The 13779-nt window shown below is 50.5% G+C and overlaps 1 protein-coding gene across 2 annotated transcripts in view; it reads right to left on the bottom strand.

Moving 5' to 3' along the window:
* Positions 1-13779, bottom strand: part of PARN (poly(A)-specific ribonuclease) — a 305400-nt gene that overhangs the window by 117916 nt on the left and 173705 nt on the right. The window lies entirely within an intron of this gene.

The following is a 13779-nucleotide window of genomic DNA, read 5'->3' on the forward strand; positions in this document are numbered from 1 at the left end:
GGAAGGGACCTGCCCACTGACCCCGGCTGGATTTTTCTCTGCCAATGAAATCTTTTGACATCATTTCAGCATGCAAGGAAATCGAGGACCTGAGCCGACACCAAGTCCTGGATGTCGGTGCCAAGCACTGGGGAAGCTCCAGTTACAGAAAACAAGTGGAAACCGCAGGCCCTGGGCCGAACATGGAACTAATTTGGAAGGCAGTGAGGAACAGTGGAACATAACCCAGAGTCCGGGAGGCAGATCTACCCCGAGCCAGGCCCCAAGGTTTAGCACAGTGCCTGGTACCAAAAAAAAAAAAAAAAGCCCCCAGTAATTTAGAAATGTTGATACACAGCATGCGGGGAGGAGGAAAGTGAGACCCAGAGAGGAGAAGTGACTTGCCCAAGGTCACATGGCGAATTAGTCCCATTCATTCTTCTATCCATCTGCCCAGAAATCATTTGCTGAGCGCATACAGTGCACTCCACCCTGGATGAGCACGAGAGAAAGGGTGGTGAAGGGTGGGACACGGCCCTTGTCCTAAAGCCGCCCACACTCCAGAGATGAGGCTGTGGAAACAGACAGAGCAGCCTGCTCCCCAAATCCTCCATCTCCCAGCCTGGTCCCAACTTACTGCCTACCCCTCCCCCAGGCCTGCTGATTTGGGGGTTTTGTGTTTGGGGGCAAAGAGGTCACATTTCCCCCCGCACCCAGATGCACAGACATTGCCCCATCCTCCTGCCTTATCTCCAGGAGCCTGTCTCAGATGGGGCAGTGGAGCTGGGGACATAATGTGTCCTAGACAGAAGGACAGATGGAAGGACAAATCACAGCAGCAAGCCTCTCCCATTCACCCCACCTCACTCTACTTCTGCACTGGGGTCATCCCCTATGACACCCTCCAATAGGAGCCTGGCCCATCTCCAGTTCTCTAGTCAGTCCAGCCTCCACTCTCTATAGCTGGGCAGGTGTCCCCCTGAGAGATGCCAAATTTACTAGTGGAAGGAGACCCTGGGGGAGGGGCATTTAAGGCACAGGTGGAGAGGTGGGGAATGCACCAGAATGGATGCGGGCAGGTTGCAAGAAGCCAGGTTGCCTGTCTCCCAAAAGCTCCATGAGTGGGGTGGCAGCAGGGTGGGTGGGGAGGTGGGTGGGAGCCCCTTTTGGCACACGTCTATCTCAGCTGTCAGGCCCTGACCAGGCGGGTCAGCACAGGGAGGGGATGGACCGGCCCTGGGTACAGAATGTCTCCACGACGGTTCTAGCATGGACGGCACACACCTGCACCAGCACCATCTCCCCCTTCCTCCTCCAAAAAGGGAGCTCCCTGGCTCCCACCCATTGCCACTGTCCATCCCTCTCCCAGCCCCAAGGTCCAAGTTCAGGGGCAGCAGGAAGTTTCTGGGGTGAGTGACCATACTCATTTCACTGGGACTAAGACTTCCTGGGACATGGGAATTTCAGTGCTAAAACCAGGACAGTCCTGGGTAAAGCAGGACCTTTGGTTACCCTAGCAATTGCCCTCTGGTGAGATCTGAGATTTGGGCAGAAGATTCCCGATTGCCAGATTACCTCCCCTCCCTTAATTACGCTGCTGCCGGCACCTGGAATTCCACTCAGAGTAAAACTTTCTAAAGATGCTCCGCCATGCTGGTGGTCAGGAAAAGGCAAACTAAATAATGAGATACGATGTGTTACTCCGACGTTTGGCCCAAATGAAACATTTGCTAACAACAAGTATTGGCCTCCGTGTTGGGAAATGACCCTTCAAGTGTCAAGTGATACGTTCAGGACGGCAGGCGACGCATGCACATCTATGCCCCAGCAACCCCTCTTCTGGGAGTTTCCCCGGAAGAACACAAAGAACATTTGCACAGGGAGACGAGTAAAGGGATGCCCCCTGGATGTTGGATCCTGACACACACCACAACACGGATGAACCTTGAAATCGAGATGTGAAGTGAAAGCAACCAGACACGTGAAGACCCATGTTGCATGGTTCCATTTACACGAAATACCTAGAATAAGTAAATCCATAGAGACAGAAAGCCGAGGAGGGGTTGCCGCGTGCTAGGGGATAGAAGGGAATGAGGAGAGACTGCTTAGCGGGTATAGGGTTTTCTGGAGGGTGATGGAAATGTCTTGGAACTAGACAGAAATTGTGGGTGCACAACATCATGAACGCACTAATGGATTGTTCACTTTCAAATGGCTAGGTTTTTTTTTTTTTTTTTTTAAGATTTATTTATTCATTTGAGAGAGAGAGAGAAAATCTCAAGCAGACTCCCCGCTGAGCACAGAGCCCAACACGGGGCTCGATCCCGGGACCCTGAGATCATGACCTGAGCCAAAATTGAGAGTCAGACGCTTAACTGACTGAGCCCCCCAGGCGCCCCGCCTAGTCTTCTTCTTCCACGCTGGGGCTAAGCCAACCCGCCCAATCCCTGCCAGGCCCTGGGAGCCCAGTTACCTGGAGATAACCAAAGAGGATTTGACGTTGAAACTTTTCATGAGGAATCTCCAAGTGAAAGAATACAGTGTCTGGGATTTGCCTAAAATCCTCCAGAAAAATAACAACAACAACAACAAAAAACGAGGACAAGGAAGACAGAGAAAAGGAAAAAAGTAAACTGTTGACCATGTGGAGACCGGGCTTGGTGGAGCTCATTGCATCATTCTCCCTGTTTGGTGTTGGCTAGAGATTTCCCAAATAAGAAGTCCAAACAACGTACCAAAATGCACCAAAATAGGATGCATAGATGCGTGATAGAAGAACGAATAGGAGAGGTGAGAAATGGAGTGTAGAAAAGTGTTAAGCGAATCAATTCTGTAGGTCTGACAATTGTCATAACAAAATGTTGGGGAAAAAGCAGCAAAACAAAACAATTTTAAAAAGAGTAAAGCCGCAAAGCCTTTGATGGGCCTCATTGCCTACGGAGGACCTCCAAGGGCTCAGCTGGGTGTGCACCCTCCACCTGGCCCAGCCCCCAGCCCCCCTGTCTCTGCCTCGGGGAAGTGAGGGTGCCCATCCTGGGGGAGTCCAGAGGCCTGGCCATCAGGAAATGCTGTCTCCCCCTGTTGGGGCTGGAAGGCCACTTCAGCGACTCCCAGATTCGGGGGGCAGGCCTGGTCAACCAGCATCGCCCGGGGCCTGCCCGAGGCTCCATGACCAAGAGCCCCCTTCAGTTTGCACAGGGGGCCTCTCAGTCCCACGGATCATTCATTCACTGGTCCAGACATAATTCCTGAGTGCAGGCCCTGTGCTGGGTGCCGGGGGCTCAGGTACCCAGTCTAACGGGTCCTTGCCTTTAAGGAACCCCTCCAGAGACAGACAGTCTGGATCAAGTGCTCAGAGGGAACCAAACCCAGGACGCAGAGCAGCAAAGCGGGCCAACACCAGACTAGTCGGCCGCATGCTGACTCCCCACGAGGCCCAGGCCTCCGCATAGGAGCGACCGCGGATTCTGGAGCGCTAGGTTGTGCTTAAGTTCTCCTGAAGCACGGCCCGGGCCCAGGGTTAGGCTCAGACTCTTGGTGCTGTCATGACCCTCCCCACCAGCGTGTAGGTGGGGAGCCTCGAGTACAGGGAACTTTAACCGCTTGCCCAAGGTCCCCCAGAGCCAACCCCTGGCCACTCCCTCTATCCAGAGGTCATCAACCATTTGGAACCACTTTGCCTACATCATCTCGTTTAAGCCCCGAACTGCCCCAAGGAAGGAAAAATTCTCGTCTGCATTCTACAGAGCAGGAAACTGAGGTTCAGTAACACCAGAGACAACTCGGCGTGGGGGAGGGAAGAGGAGGATAGCAGGGCCCCCACACTCAAGAAGCACCCGCGATGATCACGACCATGGACGGTGGCTCGACCCGCCGAGGTGTGGGTGGAGCTACGCTCCCCGCGGGGACTCCAAGGGAGAATCTCTTTCCGTGCCCTGTCCAGCTTCTAGAAGCTCCCACATGGCTTGGCTGGCAGTGAGTGCCTTCCTCCATTTTCAAAACTCATTCTTCCAGCCTCTGGTTCTGTGTTCACCTCTCCCTCCTCTCCTCCCACCCTCCTGCCTCCTCGTCGAAGGACCCCAGTGATGACATCCTGGGGCCAGGAGGATAACCCAGGTGTGCGCCCTTATCTCAAGATCCTTAATCACACCAGCCACGCGGCAACACCCCTTTGACCAGGTGCATTAACCTAGCCACAGGTGCGGGGAATTAGAGAATCCCCAGGCACCTCGGCAGATAATGCACCTCACACTTTTAACGGCATACAAATCCCTGGGGAACCTTGTTCAAATGCAGGTTCCAGTTCAAGAGGTCTGGAGTTCCAACAAGCGTCCAGATGATGCTGATACTGGGGTCCAGAGGCCACATAGTCAGGATCTAGAAGGGCCTACCGACGTCCGTGTATAAAGGGCCTGGTCATAACCATCTTCAGCTTCACAGGTCCTACAGTGTCTGTAGCAACTACTCAACTCGGTGGCTCCCAAGCAGCCACAGACGATGTGAGAAGGAATGGACGTGGCCGTGTGCCAATAAAACTTTATTTACGGACGCTGAAATGCAAATTCCGCATCGTTTTCACATGGCATGAAATGTGATTCTTCTTTTGCCTATTTTCAACCATTTAAAAATGCAAAAACCATTCTTTGTTTTTGGTCCGTGCAAAACCAGATGCCTGGCCAGATCTGGCCCGATAGTGACCTGGAATGTTCGTTCCAGGAAAGCATGGATTTCTGTCTTGTTTGCCTAGCACCTAATCGCTGCTCAAAACATAGCTGATGCACAGAAGAGCAATCCTCTCGTTTGGTCCCCACAGCTACTGGACCCAGGAGATAGCTCTGCAGCCGGCTTGCACAGGACGAGCTGATGTGAGTATTTTCTCTGGATTTATTGCCAGGAAGAATGGCACAGAGATGGGGTGTCCCAGGACACCCAGCTGGCCTCCTGAATGATCCAAAAGCACTCCGGCCCCAACTGTGGCCTCCCCAGCGGCCAGCACCACAGGACTGCCTGCAGGCTGGCTCCTGCAAAGTTCTACTCCCAGAAACAGCGGGTCGGGGGTCCTTCACACAGCCACACCTCGAGCCAGGCCGCACGGAAGCTCTCTTCGGGTAATGAAAGGCGGCAGAAAACCCTCTCCTTTGTTGGTTAGGACCAGCAAACACCCAGGCACTTCCGGCACCCGGGCAACCAGACTGAAGCTCTACCAGGTCAGAGCCTGGTAAACAGGTTGCCTTCAGGGGTCAGGCTGGTAGCATCAACGTGGGGACCGGGTGCGGTTGAAACCACAAGCACCACGTTGCTGCCATTGCCACATGCAGCGTGTCTTTTTAAAGCTCTCTGTGGCCCAGAGAACACATCAGCTCGAAAGCTGCCAGGTGTGTCTCCTCTCGATTTTACCGAGTGAACTCCCACCCCAGGACCTTTGCCCATGCTGTTTGCTCAGCCTGGAATGCCCCTCCTGCCCCATTAGTGACCTCCTTCTCAGACTTCGAGTCCCAGGGAACCCTGCCCCTGCAGGTACCTTACATGTCCCTTGTCACACTAGCTACTTCACATTTTTGTGTGTGATGATTTGATCCATGTCTGTCTCTTCTCATAATAGTTTCCTGGGGCTGCTGTAACAAATGACCACAGTCCTGGTGGCCTCACATAGTGGAAAGTTATCTCTCACCATTCTGGAGGCCAAAAGTCCAAGATGAAGGTGTCGGCAGGGCTGGTTCCCCCAGGAGGCTCTAGGGGAGAATCCACCCCACGACTCTCTCCCAGCTTTTGATGGTTCCCGGTAATTCATGAGCTTGTGGACACATCACTCCAAACTCTGCCTCTGTCTCCTTCCCTCTGTTTCTCCTCTGTGTCTGTCTGCCTCAGATGCCCCTCTCTGTTCTAAGAGCACAAGTCATTGGCCTTAGGGCCCATCCTAAATCCAGAATGACCTCATCTAGATTTCTTAAATTAATTACATCTGCAAAGACCCTGTTTCCAAATAAGGTCACATTCATAGCTGCCTGGGTTTGGGATGTAAGCGTATGTCATGGGCCACTGTTGAACCCACTACACCTTCCTACACTGTCAAGTCCATGAGGACAGAGACCATGTCCGCCAGCATATCCCTGGGACCCGCCATAAGAGTTTGGCAGCCTCACATACCTTCAATGATCAATAGATATTTGTCAAAGGCAGGACTGGCTATGAAATTTGTGGGGCCCAGTGCAAATGAAAATTCAGGGTGTCTTTTTACAAAAGTCACAGGGATTTCAAGATGGTGACAGCAGAACATTCAGCCAATGTCAGGGCCCTTCTGAGGGGGAACCCATGGCACACCCATGAAGCCGACCCTGGCTGAATGAACAATGACAATGAATATCTCGAGTCACCCTGGGAAGACTGGTGAAATCCTCTCCAGCCCAAGATCACACGTGGAACCCGATCTGTCCATTCTACAGGTGGGGAAGCAAAGCCTGAGAAGTCAAGGATGCTCGAGATCAGATGGAGTCAAGCTGGACCCAGGTCTCCCGACCGACCCCTGATCCCTCTCCCACATGAACTGTTCACTGAATCTTTGGCAGGAATGTTCTCTGCTCAGCCCTCTTAACTGTCCCCAGCACTGGTCCTCACACAAGCCAAAGATGCTTCCAACCATGTGCAATGGGGCCCCCAAAAGACCAGAAGAAAAAGAAATTGTAGGAATTTTGCCCACAATTAAAATTATTCACAGGCTTGACCTGAGCATCTGTGTCCATCAGAGCAAAGTTTGATGCGTGCTTACCCTGGAACCCTATGCAGAAGTGCTGCCTTATCCCCATTTCACAGACAGGAGGCTCGAGTGCAGGGTCCAGTGCCCCAAGGTCACTGCCATTTGCTTCCAGTTCCATCTGACTCTAGAAACTGAGGTCAGCACCTCACCACTTACAACCCCTCGACAGTAATGCCAACACCTGAGCTATATAACCCACACGGCCCCTTACCCCCATCTCTTAGACAAGGAAATGAGGCACAGAGCAGTGACTTGCCTCAGGTCACACGATCGGCAGGTGGCTAATTTAGAATTCAAACCCAAGCAATGAGCTTCCGGGTCCTTGCTGCTTGTTAACCGCTTGGCGATGCCGCTAATGAGGCTCAGGTGGGGTCACATGCGGGGGCCAAGCAAGGGAGATGCTACTCCCATCTGGAGGAGACACTGATCCAGTAGGTGCAGAGCGGGTCCAGGAGTCAGCCTTCCCCACGAGCGCCCCCTCCAAGGCGAGGCCCAGGCAGGGGTGAGGGCACAGAATGAGGAAGGCGCCTGGGCCATGGACAAGCTGGGGAGGGCTGACGGCAGGGGGTGGCGGGTGGGGGGACAGTGAGGATGATGCTGGCCACCGGTCCCGAGGCAGTCGAGATACCGCCTGCCCTTTGAAGTGGCCCAGCTGCAAACATAATGTGGCCTTTTCTGCTAAAGTCTTCCATCAGCTGAGAATTTCTTCTCCTGCAAAGGGGCCAGTTTCCCACTTGAAGCCTTCGGGGGCCGGACGAGAACAACATCGTTCGGGAACAGCCCTGCCCCGGATTCCTAGGGCCGCTGTAACAGTGCCACAGATGGAGTGGCGGCTCGTTCTCTCCCGCCTCTGGAGGGAAGAATTCCTCCCGCTCCGTCCAGCTCCTGGTGCTTGCAACAGCCCTTGGTCTGCCTTGGCTTATGGCAGCCTCCGGCCGCTTTCTGCCTGTCGTCGGTTGGCGCTTCTCCCTGGGAGTGTCTGTGTCCAAATTTTCCTCTTCGTATAGAGACACCAGTCCTTGGACCTGGGGCCCATCCTAATCCAGCATGACCTCCTTGGAACTGGACTCCACCTGCAAAGGCCCTCTTTCTGGGTCAAATTGACATGAATTTGTAGGGGGACCCTATTCAACCCAGTAGAGCCCCGCCCCCCGGCAGGGGATCCACCTGCACCATGCCTGGATGGTGGGTCAGAGGCTGGGCACGTCCCCTGCCTTGGGCTGTGCTGTGGTGGGTGAACGGGGACAAGAGGAAGGAGGAGCAGTTAGTCAAGGCGTGCCAGTGGCCAGGGCAGGAGCTGACGGGGAGGGACGATGTGATGGCGGTGTTACAGCCGCCCGGCCTCCTTTTCTCCTCTTCGTGGCAACTGGGCTGAATGTTCCTTGGAGAACTTGCCCCCTGCCCACTCTTGGCCCATGAAGTTTCGGGAGAGAACACGACTCTTAGCTTAGGATGGCCGGGCCGATCAAAGCAGTACCTCCCGTTTGACACAGGAATTAGCTCAGAACTGGATAGAGGACCCAATCAGCACCAAGGAGACTCAAACCGGGCTTCTGTTGGAACTTACCCTCGGGCAGCTGAGAAGGTGGCAGCCATCTTGCCACTATGAGGATGGAACCTGCATTTGTATGAAACCACCTCAGAGAAAACTAGAGCCAATAGACAGGATTTCTTTACCCTTCCTTTCTTCCTTCGTTCCTTCCTTCGTTCCTTCCTTCCTTCCTTTTCCTTCTTTCCTTCCTTCCTTCCTCTTCCTTTCTTTTCTTCTTTCTCTTCTTTTCTTTTCTTTCTTTCCTGCTTTCAGGCTCCATGCCCAACATGGGACTTGAACTCACAACCCTGACATCAAGGGTTGCATGCTCTACTGACTGAGCCAGCCAAGGCACCCCAATAGATAGGGTTCCCAAGCCACATTTGAGTACCTGGATCCAGCTATTCCTGAAGCCATATCTATGCTTGCACTGCAGAAGAGAACAGGTGCACGGCGTGAAAGCATCTTGAACCTCAGTATCGAAATAGAAACTGAGGTTTGGTGTGGTTGAGCAACTTTCCTGAAGTTACTGTTCAGACTCTGTAGCAGGCACTGGTCTAGACGAAGTTTGGTCCCCGCTTAACGGGAGATAAGGAACAATTACAGTGTCAAGGAACAAGGCCACTTGGAGCATTTCAGTCCCCAGGCATACCCAGGAAGGTAAGAATCAAGGAGATCGACTCAAGGCTGGTCCTAGACAACAGAGGGAAGGTATGGAGTGGGAGTGGGGGGGATAGAAAGGGACAGGCTGAAGAGAGGGTTGGGAACAGTCCCCCAAGACTGGGGAGGGGACTGGGGCTTGGCAGAGGCCCCTGAGAGGAGAGGGGATGGGGTAGAGTGAGGGCCCTCAATACAAGGAACACACTGTCTGGTCCCCACACATGTCTCAGGAGCCATGGAGCTGCCACCTTGGAGGGCTCCTGGTACTTCTAGTCGGAACACAGAGCAGTCTCAGTATGGATTCAAGATGAGAAGGCCTTTCCATGCATGTTCTGACTCCATATGGTCCTGAGACTTCCTCCCAAATATAAGCAGTGAGGACAGGAGCCCCAGTACTGAACAGATGGTGGCCTGAAACACATTCCACTTGATTGAGAGGAATAAAGGATTGACATTTTGTCCATGCTACCCAAAGCCATCAACAGATTCTATCATAACCCCAGTGGCATCTTTTATAGAAATAGAAAAAAGCAGGCGTAAAAATTCATATGGAACCCCAACAGACTGCAAAGAGCCAAGGAATCCTGAGAAAGAAAAAGCTGGAAGCATCACGCTTCCTGATTTCAAACTACACTGCAAAGTTATAGGAATCAAAATATATAATCAAAAAATATAATGCGGGCAAAAAAGAGACACATAGATCAATCCAACACACTGGGGAGCCCAGAAATAAACCCTCCCATACACAATCAATGAATACTGGACAAGAATACTCAATGGGAAAAGGATAGTCTCTTCCATAAATGGTGTTGAGAAAACCGGACATCCACACGCAAGAGAATAAAACTGGAGCCTTATGTCACACCACTCACAAAAATGAACTCAAAACAGATTAAAGGCTTAAACATAAGAACAGATACCATAAAGCTCCTAGAAGGAAACACAGGGAAAACGCTCCTTGACACTGGTCTTAGCGATGATTTCTGGGATACAACACCAAAGGCACAAGCAAGAAAAGCAAAAATTACTGAGTGGGACTACATTAGACTAAACACCTGCACAGCAAAAGAAACAATAAACAAAATGAAAAGGCAACCTATATGGAAGGGGTTGGGAGGGATGGGGTGGCTGGGTGATGGACATTGGGGAGGCTATGTGCTAGGGCTGTGAATTGTGTAAGACTGATGAGTCACAGACCTGTACCCCTGAAACAAATAATACATTATATGTTAATTAAAAAATTAAAAAAAAAAAGAGAAAAGGCAACCTATAGATGGGGGAGGATATTTGCAAATGATACATCTGATGAGGGATTAATATCCAAAATATATAAAGAGCTCATACGACTCACTAAAAAACAATCTGAGTTTAAAAATGGGCAGAGGGGCACCTGGGTGGCTTAGTCGGTTCAGCGTCTGCCTTCTGCTCAGGTCATGATCCCAGGGTCCTGGGATAGAGCCCCGAGTTGGGCTCTCTGCTCAGCGGGGAGTCTGCTTCTCCCCCTCCCTCTGTTCCTCCCCCTGCTCATGCTCTCTCTCTCTCAAATAAATATTAAAAGATAAAAATGGGCAGAGGAACTGAATAGACATTTTTCCACAGAAGACATACAAATGGTCAACAGGTACATGAAAAGATGCTCAACATCACTGATTGTCAGGGAAATGTAGATCAAAACCACAATGAGCTATCACCTCACACCTGTCAGAACGGCTGTCATCACAGAAGACAAGAGATAATAAGCGTTGGCAAGGATCTAGAGAAAAGGAACCTCCTGCACACTGTTGGTGGGAATGTACATTGGGGCAGCCAGCATGGAAAATGGTACGCGGGTTCCTCAAAAAATTCAAAATAAAACTACCATAGGATCCAGCAATTTCACCTCGGGATATATACTCATGGGAAATGAAACAGGTTATTGGAGAGATGTTTGCCCTCACGTGTTCGCTGCAGCGCTATTCACAAGAGCCAAGATAGGGACACAACCAAAGTGTCCGTCAACAGATGAACGGCTAAAGAAGACTTGGGCTATATCCACACTATAGAATATTCGTTCAGCCATGAGAAAAGGAAATCCTGCTATTTGCAACAACATTGATGAACCTTGAGGGCATGATGCTGACTGAAGTAAGTCAGACAGGGAAAGACAAATACTTCATGATATCACTTAGAGGTAGAATCTAAAGACAAGGAACTCATAGAAACAGAGTAGAATGGAGGAGCCTAGAGACTGTGGGGGGGGGCGGGGGAGATGTCAAAGGTTATGCTTCCAATTATAAGATGAACAGGTTCTAGGGATCTAATGTACAGCATGGTGATTATAATTAATAACACTATTACATACTTAAAAGTCGCAAAGAGAGTAGGTCTTTAGTGCTCTCAACACAAAAAGCAAAAGGTGACATGTGATGCAATGGGGCGCCATGCAGGTGTTAGCGAAAATATGGGGGTAATCATTTTGCAACCTCTAAGTGTATCAAGTCAACACATTGTATACCTCAAGCTTCCACTGCATTCTATGTCAATTCTCTTTCAATAAAGTTGGGACATTTCTGAAATAAAAGAAGTTTTTTAAAAAGGATTGTGACACTTAAAAAATACGCACGTTGATGGAGTGAAATTCATTCGTCTCACTAATGCTGGAGGATCCCAGCAAGGAGGCTGCTGGCTACTCCCTGCCCAGCCTCCGGACCCTTCCATCTGCCTGTTCTGAGCCAGGAGTCAGCCATTAAACACACACCAAGCACTTAGAACAATCCCTGGCTCACAGCACGGCCACATAAATGCCTGTCTTTATTATCACTGTTATGATTCTGTCTAGCACTCTACAAGCCTCAGTTGAGAAGTCCTAGTTTTGGTAAAACACCAGCACATCCTCCTGGGACAAACATCTTTTAGAGTGCTGAACATTAGCCAGAAAAAACAACCACCTCCTTGGGCCACTGACTGGATGGACACACAGCCTCCCCTTGCCATCACTCCCTTGCTGGGTGCCACTGCTTTTAGAAACCACATCCGGTGGCTACCCACTTCCTCCTGAAGTCCCCAAGCTGGTGCTTCCCTTAGAAACCTGCTTCGGGCCCTCCAGCTTCATGCGGCAAATGCTGTGACCCCGCCCACGAACAAGATGAGTCCATGTTGTCTCCCCACCAGATTCCCCAACCAGCCCCAAGAAAGCCATCCACCCAGATCCCTGGCTACCTTCCAGTTGAGGTGGACTCCCGTGACAAAACGTAAGAAAGAAGAATATTCATGCTTCATGGCAAACACGTGGTCACCCATGATATTGAGAGATGGGCAGGGGCAGAGCGCGGGGTGAGGAAAACCAGGCTGAGAGAGGGGATCCTGGTCTGCATGGGGTCCCCCTGCAAGGGACACACTTTGACCAATGACTTTTGTATGTGCAGCTTTAGATCTGGGGGTTCAAGGCCACCCCCTGAGGTCAGAAAAGGGGAGGGCTAGGAAGTTGCCACCAGCTAAGTGAGGATGCCAGGGTCATAGGAACGCAAGGTAATGTTGCCTACACATGACACAAGAGGCCCATTGTTAGCCAACAGCCAACTCACTATGTCTTTTGAGCACATCCAATTCCTAATAGAGAATATAATGGCAAAGTGCGGTGGAAAGAAAAACCATCACCCAAGTACCAGTTCGTAACTCTGTCGCTAAGCCAAAGAGCAATTAATTACTCATCGGGAAGACTCAAGCGAGACACATATCCAGCTCCCGACTGCTTAATAAACGCTCCTGCTCTTCATCAGAGCAAAAGCATTAATATCCTCCTGAACACTCCTCTCCCACCCAAAGCCCCCCATGCACATGAGTGCATGTGCACATGCACACACACGCACACGCACCCCCACTCATTCACCCACAGTGCTTTCTGCCCAGTCTGCTCTGCCTTCCGAGAAAAGAGGGTGTTAAAACACTCCATGCATCATTTTGTTGTGACAACTTTCTAAACTCAGAGTGCTTGGCCTCTGCATGCTTAATCGCCCCGATGCACACTGGACTTCTCAAATCAGGTGCACACAGAGACATCAGCGACAAGTCTCTGCTCATACAGCGCTCATGTTGGTAGAGTTCCTCTGCATCTGACAGGCAAGAACCTGGTAAGCTTTTGTAACGTCATGCTCAAAATGTATTTAAGTCAATTTTTTAAATTTAAGAAAGCGTGTGAACACGGTATTAAATACGAATGGTACTCCACATAGGCACCCATCTCTCTCCTTCTAGTGATTTTAAAGAGATCACTGCTTTTATGAAATTCAAAGGACTGGAAAAGAAGATTTTTTAATAATACAGCTGAGCCTTCTGTGAATATCTTACTAAGTTCTCGTATATCCTGGTTCACTAATAAAAATAAAGAGCAAGAATATTGGCGTATTTTATCTTCCATTATTACTGAAGAAGATTAAGGAAAAAAAGTCATGGGATTTGTCCCTTTTTTCTCTCTCTCCCTAGAATATTTGTTTTCACTGAAAGGCTTGGTCATTGTCAACCCATTCTGAAAAATTGAGATTTCATTTTATGTGAAATAATTTGGGAGTCCACCTTCTTCCACAGTGAAAAAAAATCCCTACATCCTGGGGCTTATAATGCAAGGGAGGGGGACTCAATTCTTGCCCTAGTGAGGTGCATACATTACCGTGGGACCCAGAGGAGCACTCTCTAGGTTTTTCTCCCAGTTACCCCCACGGGGGTTAAGCTCTTGGGGGCACTGTAAGGACTTTAGGTCTCTCTAGACAGACAAGGGGAAAGGTCCCCAAAAGCCCAAAGGAAAGCCAGGAAGAAATACAAAGCTCATTCACGCAAAAACCACCTCATGTCCCATAAACCTGACCTCCACTCCTCTTGA

The sequence above is a fragment of the Mirounga angustirostris genome, unplaced genomic scaffold, assembly GCF_029215605.1.
Source record: "Mirounga angustirostris isolate CCGP_5_RB_7025 unplaced genomic scaffold, mMirAng1.0.hap1 SCAF_5, whole genome shotgun sequence".
In the NCBI taxonomy this organism is placed as follows: domain Eukaryota; kingdom Metazoa; phylum Chordata; class Mammalia; order Carnivora; family Phocidae; genus Mirounga; species Mirounga angustirostris.